This window comes from Rattus norvegicus, chromosome X, assembly GCF_021556685.1.
Source record: "Rattus norvegicus strain SHRSP/BbbUtx chromosome X, alternate assembly SHRSP_T2T, whole genome shotgun sequence".
NCBI lineage: Eukaryota > Metazoa > Chordata > Mammalia > Rodentia > Muridae > Rattus > Rattus norvegicus.
Genome location: NC_141554.1, coordinates 68,281,437 through 68,292,932, shown reverse-complemented (window position 1 = coordinate 68,292,932; position 11,496 = coordinate 68,281,437). Strand labels below are relative to the sequence as shown.

Below are 11,496 nucleotides of genomic sequence, written 5' to 3'. Positions count from 1 at the left end.
GAACAGATGCTGGTGGCCTTCTGAGTCAAGATTACTTTGTAGACATACTTTCTTTGCCAGGGGATATATTCATATCTGTCACAGTTTCTAAGCTTGGGATTGGCCCTGTGCCTTTACCCCAAAAGAGCAGACTTGATTGTAAAATCTAACCCCCTGGAAGTAACTACATAACTTTGCATGGCACCATCAGCAGAACCACCCCACAAGGACCTGTGATAAGCTCTCTTGGATGACTTGGGCTACATCACGAAGTGCATCTCTTGTGGAACTGGATAATGAAAGAGAGTAAGAAAGGGCCTCCTCACCCCAACCACATTGTCCTAAGAGACACATGCCCAGATTTTAACCACTTGGCCTCTTACCAAAGCTGTTCTGGGAAGGTGAGGCTGAACTTGGCCTGGTTGGGTGGCAGGAAGTAAGCACCAAATGCCTTTACAACAGGAAAAAAAACCCACACCTCTTGCCTGTTCAAGGTAGCTTGAGTTCCTGTTTACATTTGGCTGCCATCTACAGCAGGCAGTAGAACTGTCAACAGCCTCCATAGCCCACTGGAGAAGGGCTAGCAGCCTGTTTTGGAAGAGGTAATCTACCTTTAACTGAGGGTTACCCCCAACAGTTCAGGAGGACAGCACAGTGCAATATCTCTCAAGGGACCTGCTATAACTCGGACATATTTTTGCTATACTTTGAAAATTTATACCTTAGAGTAGGACCTGGGGCAAAGTAGAAGGTTGTGGATTGGGTAACATCATTGCCTGCAAGTCCTTTCACTGACCTAGCTGCTAGCCTAGGGACAAAATATTTACAACCTGAAATGGGACAGCCAAGATGTCTACAGAAGCAGACTCCTTTTGAGTTTCTAAAGCAAACGCTAACTGCAGCCTAGAAGGGGAAGCAAGATTTGGCTGAGGACATATGGTGTTGGCAACATGGTTAACAATGGAATATGCAACTAATCTCCAGGTATCTGTCCAAACATGGACAAGTACTTCCTTGGCTGGCACCAAATATGCTACAAACTACCAGAAGTGCTGCTATTATGTTCACCCTAAGGCTGTGGCCAGATGAACCTCCTGTCTCCATTGTAGGTCATTGGACAATGCATTTGGATGTGACTTCAAGGGAAGATGTGCTGACAGAAGGAGGCTAGCTTCATCTTGTTACTCAGTACTACTACATATTGTCAGCTCTGATCCTGAAGATTTCTTGATAGCCCAGTTCATAGAGGACCAGTGACTGTGGGTATGGAAAGCCACCTAGCAGGCCTCTTCCAAAGCCAGGATGCCAATTACTTGGTGCTTTAGATTCTCCAAGGAAGCTCTACCTTGGGGATCATCTGGCTTTAGCTTAGATACCAGACCACAAGCCTCGTGGATAATGGTTTCAGTAAATGCCAGTGTCCCTCCTCTTAGTGCTATTTCAAGGAGGGAAGTAGCTTTCCACACTCAGAATGCTGGGTGCATGCTCTCATCCTGCCGCCAGTGGCTTTTTCACCTGCACCAGTGCCACCACTGCCCTCAGCCCCTAGGCTCACTTGCTAGAGGGAGGCATGGGGGTTTACCAGGGATACTTCAAGTTTACCCATATGTATGTTGCATCCAAGTTGTTTTTAATATATATATAAATATATATATCAAAAGCCAATTATCTATTTTTATATTGTTTGCATTTTATATTCATGGAAACAATGTTTATCAATTGTTCTTTTCTGATATATTTTATTTTTAAGCGGTGCTGTTTACAGTTTTAAACAAAAAAATAGATGACATAAAAATTGCTGCTGCTCATGCAGAGGGATGTCATCTCAACTGTCTAGGGCCCTCCCTCTTTTCCCTCTCCCACCTGGCTGTGTCACACTATTCATTCTCTTTCCACACGGTAAGAACAGAAGATGCCCATGTACTGAAGACCAATACCAGGTAACTCAAGCATGTGGAACTTGGCAGACAGCATGTTTTCTAGCTTTAAGGTTTTTTTTTCCTTTTGAACCCTCCCTTCTCTTGTGTAGACGTTTTAAAAGTACTCATGCTTCTTGACTTTTATTCTTTTCCTTTCTTTATTGTTTGTGCTTGTTTTTGCAAAGTATCATGCCCACATTGTGTGATTTGTTGTATTAAGTTTCTCCAAAGGAGCATTAGGGGCTCATTTAACACCAAGAGACTTGGGATGGCAGATGACAATGCCATTTCAACCTCCAGGAATTGGTCATCTCCTTGGGGAAACCCTTGAATGGGACTTACCAGGAATTTAGTAATGCCAGAAAAGGCATTAGGTGATTCCTTGGTCCCTCTTGCTACTTTGGGAGACTCCCCATCCTGCCTCCTCCTTCCCTTCCCTGTTCCAGCTCACAAGTGGATGGTACTTTTGGAAACCGAACTCTTGTCCTTTGATTGTAAGTCTTAGCCTTTAATGGCTGAGTTGCCTCTTTAACCAGGATGGCACTTTTGGGAATGGTGACTATTACAGTCATGGCTGGGTGGCCTGATCCACGGTTTCTCCATCCTGTAGTCATTCCAAAGAAGAAAATCCACATGGCGTGTACATTTGTGAGGGTTGGGTCTATTAAGAGGGGGCTTTAATTATTTCTGTTACTATTGGTGCTTATTTTCCCTGCTGTATATGGGGGTGGGGAAGGGCTGGGGTATACCAGAAATGTATATTTAGGTCATGTTAAATAAAATGGCTGGGGGAAGAAGAAAGATATTAGAAAGTGCAGTACATCCCCAGTCTAGGTCTAAGAGTTCTCTCTTCCGGTATAGAAAGGGGACTGTAGCTCTTTGCTGTGCCTGAGCTTCCCTTCCCCATTCCTGAGACACCATGGAATCATCTGCATTGTGACCTCTCCATCCCTAGCACTCACTGGCATCTGGATATCTTAATACACTGCCTGTATGTTACAACATATATTTCATTTGCTGAATGCTAATAAACTTCTATGCTCATGAGGGACCTCCAGTCACTAAAGTGTTTTCTTGTTGTTTGTTTCACAACAGCATTCGTGTGATCTATGGGTGATGGGTTTTCTCTTAAAGGGAAACTGTAAAAAAAACAAGATATTAAGGGAGTCACTCAACAGGGGAAACAAGCCAAAGCTGAAACTGAAATTAGAAGAAACTCACATATTTCATTCAACCTGTGCCATGTATCCCAGTCAGTCTCATCACATCATCTACACTCTAAGACCTGTCCGTGAAGTATCTGGACATTGTCACGGACTAATTTGCACTTCTGCAGTTAGTCTCAGGTCATGCTATCTCTCTGAAAAAGGATCACCATGGAAAAGATCCCTGGGTTCCCTTCTCAAACCAGCAAAGAAGCTAAGTGACCCCAGGATCATATGAATCAAGGAAAGTCAGAAGGAAATTAGGAGATAGAGAATATCATCTGAGGCAAGTGGGTATTTTACAGAACATTAGTTCTGTGTCCTGTGCTGCTTAGTTAGGGAATGGTAGGTTTGGATTGCCAAGGGGTGGGTGTATGGAGCAAAAGCATTGCTGAAGTCTACCTAGTCTGATTGCATTCAGTGGAAATTCACTGGCATTAAGATATCAAAAGTGGCCCAGGCCTCTGTGCTGTTTTTTGTGCCTCAATCAATTGATCATTGGTAATTTCCATCAGTACAGATTAAAATATTACACTGTGTCTGTAACCTACATGACTTTTTGTTTTGTAACAAGGTCTCACTAGCCTTGGCTCTTCTGGAACTCGCTATGTAGATAAGGCTAACCTCTACTCAGTATGTACCTGTGGCTACCCCCATAGTGCTAAGATTAAAGACATGCAACACCACACCCAGCATCCTATAGGATTTTTTTCAACTAAGTTGAACAGTATTCCCTACAACAGAAATTCATTTGGCCTGAAGTAGGATTCTCTTACTATTTGTGTTGCCCACATGACTGGTATATTAGACCACCAGACAAAATAGGTGGAAAACATGCTTCCATTTTTAGATAGACAGATGGTTGCCCTGGCTGTGCTCACTTGGGAAGTCTTTTTCAAATGAAGACATAACTGTGGAAGGAATCTGCTAAACACACACGCGCGCGTGCGTGCGCGCGCACACACACAGTTTGAGAATGTCATACATGTGGCCCGTATTTTGATCATATTCACTTCTAGCTCATTTACTCCAACTCCTCCCAGACCACATAACTCTCACTTTAGTCCACTCCACACCGTTCTGTGGTTTGAGAGTCAGGGTTATGCCTACATAGCAAGCTGCCTTTCTTCTGTTTTCCTTTAGAACAAAAGTAAACAGATAAGGAGTCATGCTAAATAGGGACTGCTAAGGAAAAGCTGCTAACTTCCCACCGCTCTCCACAAGGAGGGGTCTTGGTTCTACTGATTATCCATTCCTCTGGATAAGTCCTAAGTTTTATCTAGACTACAAAATTTCTACAAGTTAGATTCAGCCAGAAAAATCAAGTAACTCAAGGGCATCAATTTCTAGTTTAAAATCTCCTCCATCACCTCTTCCTTCTTTAAGACCCTAAAAGGCATATGGACAGAGCAAGTGATTTCATCGATGTTTTATGCACAAGAAATCAGGATATTGAAAAGAGATTTGCATATTTCACTGAACAGAATAGTGACTGCGGGTCAGTGCCATGCAGGCCGCAGTAGAAGACAAAGATCATTGCTAATAATTCTTTAAACACTGCATGAGTAATATCATTGATACATTCCAGACACCAGACAATTTAACTACGTTTTCTCATGTAAGCCTCACATAAATCTATGAGAATAACATTGTTATAAATCTCTGCCTTAAGATAAAAAATGGAAGGGAATCTCAGATCATTTAAAAACCCTTGGCTAAATTCACTCAGCCAGATCAGTATTCTGGCTGGACTTCAAAGCTCACTATTTTTTCCCAATACACTGTAATAACGTAATGGTTTCTAGCAGTGACTCCTGTACCTTGTCCCAGATCAGAGAGTGCTGCTGAAACACACCATGTGCTGTTTCCCATCCCCCTGAGACCTAAACTAGACATACAGTTCCAGGCCTAGTTCAGCGTAACAGGATCTGAATCCTCTTTTGGACTCAGAGGATTGAGGTGAACTACCTCTCCTCACTCCCACCCTCACGCTTTGGTCCATAGTCATTGTACCTAATCAGGTGGGCCCAACTCTCCTCCTACTTGAACTTGCTAATAAGTAGGCTGAGGAAATATGATAGATAGAAATGAATCGATTGATATGAGTACCTTGATACTTGGCAAATAATCTTTCTCCCACTCAGACCTTCACCATCAGTTGGAGAATATCCTCAAGAAGAGTTACTTAATTGTAAATCACTTTCATAGCCTCAGCAGGGACAAAGTCTCCTTCTCTGAGACAATTGTTCCTAGTGTGCTTTGGGCTTTCATGCCTTATGTTTTGTTTTTTTGTAAGGAGGATGTGCAGGCTGAGCTGTCTTGAGCTCTATGCAGACCAGCCTTGCCTTGAACTCTATAGAGATCAGCCTGCCTTTGCCTCCCAACTGCTGGGATTAAAGATGTTTAGCACCATGCCTGTCTTGTGTGCTTTTGAGAACTCCTTCTTTTGTCCCTTCAGTTTCTTTCTTCTATCGCCATTTCTTTCTACCTGATGCTAGTGCAGTTTCCTTTTCATCCTTCTAACCCACAAAACAGTTCGCTGTGCCTTCCCAAGGTCTCCCTGTAGCGCCATCATTGACAGGAAGTACATGGTTTATAGAAAACAGATTCAGATTAAAAGAGGGCAAAAAAAACCAGAAAGAAATGAATATCTCTGCGTATAAACTCGCACACTAGTAGACAAGAAATAGTCATTTTTATATACTTTAAAGTAGCTTACTTGTAACTCCTCGAGCTCCTTGTTTGAATAGGGAAACTGAAAATTCCATCTTGCTTGTGAATGAGCTTTCTGCACATGTAAGCAGTGGAAACAAAGGAAGTTTATAGTGTCCAGAAATTAAGATAAAGGCTCCTAATTTCAAATCTGATAATCTTATTTTCCATGCCTACAACAGGGAAGGAGAAGGATCTAGAGATTTAAGTTCTGCTTTCCTCTGCTAAGAATTCCTCTAATTCAAACACAGAATCAGTACAACCCCCAGCCACACACACCACCACCACCACCACCACCACCACCAACACCAACTCAAACACAAGATCAGTATAAATCTCCTTCCCTCCTACTACCTCCTCCCCAAGATCTCTTTCTTCTCTCCCTTTTTCCCCTTTAGGGTTTTCAGGCTATTGTGAAAAGGAAGATGATTTTATTGCTTTCAGCTTTCTTTACTGCAAAGTTGTATGGCTGGTGATTTAGATCAATAGTAGAGCACACATTTAGCATGCATGAAGCTCTAGGTTCATCTACATGACTTCTTACTCCAACATAATAAAAACAAACAAAAATCCTAGTAACCAGTAGTTTACTAGGTGATCTCTACCTGTAACCCAGCTCTTCAGAGGCAGAGGCAAGGGGATCACTAATTCAAGGCCAGTGTGGACTGTATAGAAAGATCCTGCTTCAAAAGACAAAAAGCAAATGTGAAGACCAAACTAAAGAATAAGAAGCCTATTGAGGACCTGTTTACTTCGGTTGTATCTGTCCTATGCCTGCTCACCTCCAGGGACACAGGTTACTGGAGAGTTTTCTTCTTACAGAGCTAGAATTGACTTAGCTTAGTCCCTGGGGTCCACATAAATTCTTCTGTTACCAATTCGCCCCCCCCCCCCATTTACAATGTTTCAAAATCTGAAGGCAAAGGTAGTGTTCTTTAGTCCAACAAATATTTAGTGTCTCTGATGTGCCAGATGTTGTTCTAGACTGTGGATGCAGTGATGAAAAGGAAAGATATTTTATCTTTCCTTTTGTGAGGGCACAAACCTTCGGCTTGTCAGAGGAAACAATAAATGAAACTAGATGATGAATAGTACAGCCAAGGAAAAGACATGATGATCACAGTTTTAAATAAAATGATCAGCAAAGACTCACTAAGTAGGTCATAGTTGAGAGATGAGCTAAGCGCCATGGTGAGCGCTGATAATGTATTTGAGGAATACAAATGGGTCCAGTGTTGCTGAAGCAGAGTGAATAAAGGAACAGTGATGGGGGTAAAAAAAATTACAGATGTAATTCTAGAGCTTGGTAATTTAAAAGGGAGTTGTAGATTTTAAAGGCTCTGGCTTTTGGACTGACATGGAAACATTGACATGAACTGACTCATGTCACTTGTCACTTGAAATAGTCTCAGATTAACACCTTTAGTTTTGTCTTGTTCTTCTCAGGTTACTATTATAAGATACCATTAATCAACTTATTTGTAAACAACTAAAATGTATTCTTTGCAGTTATAAAGGCTATACCATCCAAGACCATAGCACCAGCAGCTTTGGTGTGTACGGGGGGTTGACTCGCTTTCTTATGAATGCCACTTGCATAATGTCCTCACACAGAGAGCAAAGGAAAGAGATCCTACCAGGCCTCTTTAAAAAAGAGCTAACTCAATTCATGAGGACGGAATACTCAAGACTCAATGACATTCTAATATTTCCATCTTTTAATAGTATTAAACTTAGGGCTAGGTTTCAGCCCATAAATTTTAAGGATTCGTAAACACTGAGACCATGGCAAGTTCTTTCCATTTCCCCATGTGGTCTGGGTCTTAGCTTTGCCCCATCTTAGATGCTCCTAGTGTATGTAGGTCCACAAACACAGCATGATATCTCAGGGACTACCTAATGTAAACAGAGGTGTTTAGAGCCATTATGTTCCTAGATGTTTCGTTCTTAACACCATTTCAAAGCTGACTTTAGTTTTTAGTATTGTCAGTGCCTTTATTTGAACTTTATTGACTCACCTCATATGTGGTGATACTCTAGTCTACAAATGTATGTTCAATTGTAGACACTCTTGAACAACTAGATTTCACACTAAGTCTACACTGTGTTAGAGTAAAAGTGAAAATGTGAAAGTTTATGGCAATAATTTTAGGGTGGTTGATTTATATCTATTATCCTTCTCTACTTCTGCACTTAGATATTTCTCCAAGTAGATTTTTAATCTTTCCCAAGAAATGTTGTAGGTCATTCAACAGCCTCCTAATCTCAGTTCCAATTAAACATTTGAAGTCAAGAAGTTGGTTAAAGCCTTTCCTCAGCTGCCGCCAAGGTGCTCGGTCCTTCCGAGGAAGTTAAGGCCGCGTTGGGGTGAGGCCCTCACTTCATCTGGTGACTAGCACCATGCTGGCAGTCCACAACATGGCTTCTGTCTCCAAGCTCACCTGCATCTACTCCGCCCTCATCCTGCATGACAACGAGGTGACGGTCACGGAGGATAAGATCAATGTCCTCATTAAAGCAGCTGGTGTCAATGTTGAACCTTTCTGGCCTGGCTTGTTTGCAGAGGCTCTGGCCAATGTCAACATTGGGAGCCTCATCTACAATGTAGGGGCTGGTGGGCCAGCTCCATCCGCCGCTGCTGCCCCAGCTGAGGAGAAGAAAGTAGAAGCAAAGAAGGAAGAATCTGAGGAATCCGAGGATGACATGGGATTTTGTCTTTTTGACTAAACTGCTTTTGTTAACATGTCCAATAAAGAGCTAAACCTGTAAGTTAAAAAAAAGAAGAAGTTGGTTAAAGAACAAAACATACATAAAGTTGTAAAGGCCACCTCAAAAATAATTATGTCTATTTATTTTATTACACTAACTGTGAATGTGAGACAAATTTCCTGAGCTCATTTGTCATTATTCATTAAAACACATAAGAGCCTACATAGTATTACAAATTTTCGAGACTGATAGACCTGGATCCTATACATTACTTTAAAACATACCAACTGCATTACATTGGATAAATTAGGCCTGCTAGCCTCAGTGTCTTAATATATAAAATAGGAAAAATGAGCTATACCTTGTTGTACAGACTAGCAATAATGTCTGTATAAAAAAGTCTTTTTTTCTAATGCTTAGGCACATACTGTTCAGATTGAAACAAATCTTAGCTATCATTGTATCTCCCATTGTTGATATATAGGTGGTCTCCTTTTGGCTGTTTTGTAGATATGGACACTACAGTGGGGTGAACCTGATCAAGTTGGCCTCAGCATCTGGGGACGTAAGAATGTGGATGCCACATTGAAGTCTACAAATAGATGTTCAACATTCAGTTTTCAACACCAACACTGGTGTCCTGAGTGAAGGTGAGAATGGAGAGTACGAGAGAAATCAGTGGCAAGTTTTTCTCGTATTGGCAATGAGAAATAAGTGGAATAAGGAGAAATACATCTGGAAAGTGGTCTAGACTGCACAATCAAAATTGAAACCGTCATCCAAGAAAGATACTTAATGTGGCATCAGAAGTACAGGGTCACAGAAGAGGCATGTGTAGACACGTAGGATAAAATGGGTAGGTGAGAAGGAGATGATAGTGGTGAGAGGGAGGTGTATCTCTGTAGTGGTCAAACAAGGATTTTCCTGTAATATATTCTACTGAAAACTCTACCAGAGAACTCCAGCTGGTAAACACCTCCAGCAAAGTAGCTGGATACAAAATTAACTCAAAGAAACCAGTAGCCCTCCTTTATACAAATGACAAATGCACCTAGAAAAAATTTAGGGAAACAACACCAAATTTACATTAACCATGAATAATATAAAATATCTTGGTGTAACTCTAACCAAGGGAGTGAAAGATGTGTATGACAAGAACTTCAACTCCCTGAAGGAAAAAGTTGAAGAAGATCTCAGAAGATGGAAAGATCTCCCAGGCTCATGGATTGGTAGATTAAGATAGTGAAAATGATCATCATACCAAAAGCAATCTACAGATTGAATGAAATCTCCATCAAAATTACAACTCAATTCTTCACAGAAATAGAAAGAGTAATTCTCAACTTCATAGTGAATAACAAAAATCCAAGGACAGCAAAAAGCATTCCCAACAATAAAAGAACTGGGGGGATCACTATCCAGCTTTACTACAGAGCAATAGTGATTAAAAACTGTATGGTATTGGTACAGAGATAGGCAGGTAGATCAATGGAATAGAACTGATGACCCAGCAATAAACCCACATACCTCATACCTATGGTCACGTCACCTTTGACAAAGAAGTCCAAACCATACAATGGAAAAAAGAAGCCATCTTCAACAAATGGTACTGTTCTAACTGGATGTCTACATGTAGAAGTATGAAAATAGATCCATATTTATTACCCTTCACAAAACTCAAGTTTAAATGGATCAAAAACCTCAATTTAAAACTATATATACTGACTATTATAGAAGAGACAGTGGGAAATACCCTTGAAAGAATTGGTACAGGAGATAATCTCCTGAACAGAACTCCAATGACTCAGGCTCTAAGATCAACAATTGATAAGTGAAACCTCATGAAATGGAAAAGCTTCTGCAAGGCAAAACACACTGTCAATAGGATAAAATGGAAGCCTACAGATCAGAAAAAGATCTTCATCAGCCCTACATCTGGCAGAGAGCTAATATACAACATTTATTAAGAACTCAAGAAGTTAGGCATCAACAGTCCAAATATCCCAAATAAAATATGGGGTAGAGAACTAACCAGAATTTTCAACAGATGAATCTCAAATAGCTGACAAGTACTTAAAGAAATTTTCAAAGACCTTAGTCATTCGGGAAATGCATATCAAAACAAGGCTGAGCACCCATCAGAATGAGTAAGAGCAACAGTGCATGCTGGGGAGGATGTGGAACAAGGGGGAACACTCCTCCACTGCTGGTGGGAGAGCAAACTTGTACAGTCACTCTGGAAATTAATTTGGTGGTTTCTCAGAAAACAGAATAGTTCTCAGGTATACCACTCCTGGACATATACCCAAAAGATGCTCTACCATCCCACAGGGACACTTGCTCAACTATGATCATAGTAGATTTATTTGTACTAGCCAGAAACTGGAAACAACCTAGATGCCCCTCAACTTAAGGATGGATAAAGAAAATGTGGTACATCTTCTGTCCAGCTATTAAAAACAAAGACATCATACATTTTGCTGGCAAATGGACAGAACTTGAGAATGTCATCCTGAGTGAGGTAATCCAGTTCCAAAAGGAGATGCATGGTATGTACTCACTGTTAAGTGGATATTGGCCATAAAACACAGGATATCCACACTACACTTCATAGACACAAAGAAGCTAAACAAGATGGAAGGCCCAAGCAAGAATGCTTGCATCTCACTTAAAAGGGGGAATAAAATAGTCACAAGAGACAGATGGAGGGAGGAAACTGGGAGTGAGGGGGATGGGATGGGCAATGATGAGTCCTGGATTAGGTGTGGAGAGGGACAGGGAAGATGGATAGACAGCATAAGAATGAATGGAAATCTGCTACTGATAGGAGTGGGGAGGTAGGGAGCATCTCTAGAATGAGACAGAGACCTGGTATTAAGGAATTACCAAAAATCAACAGGGATGACTGTAACTGTGACCGGGGATATGGAACCAGAAGAGTCCACTTCCTACAGCCAGAAAGGAACCCAAGG

General features: G+C 41.2%; 1 pseudogene; it reads left to right on the top strand.

Annotated features, from left to right (window-relative positions):
- Window positions 1-8,121: 8,121 nt before the first annotated feature.
- On the top strand, window positions 8,122-8,606 carry Rplp1l2 (ribosomal protein lateral stalk subunit P1 like 2; annotated as a pseudogene).
- The last annotated feature ends 2,890 nt before the right edge of the window (window positions 8,607-11,496 follow it).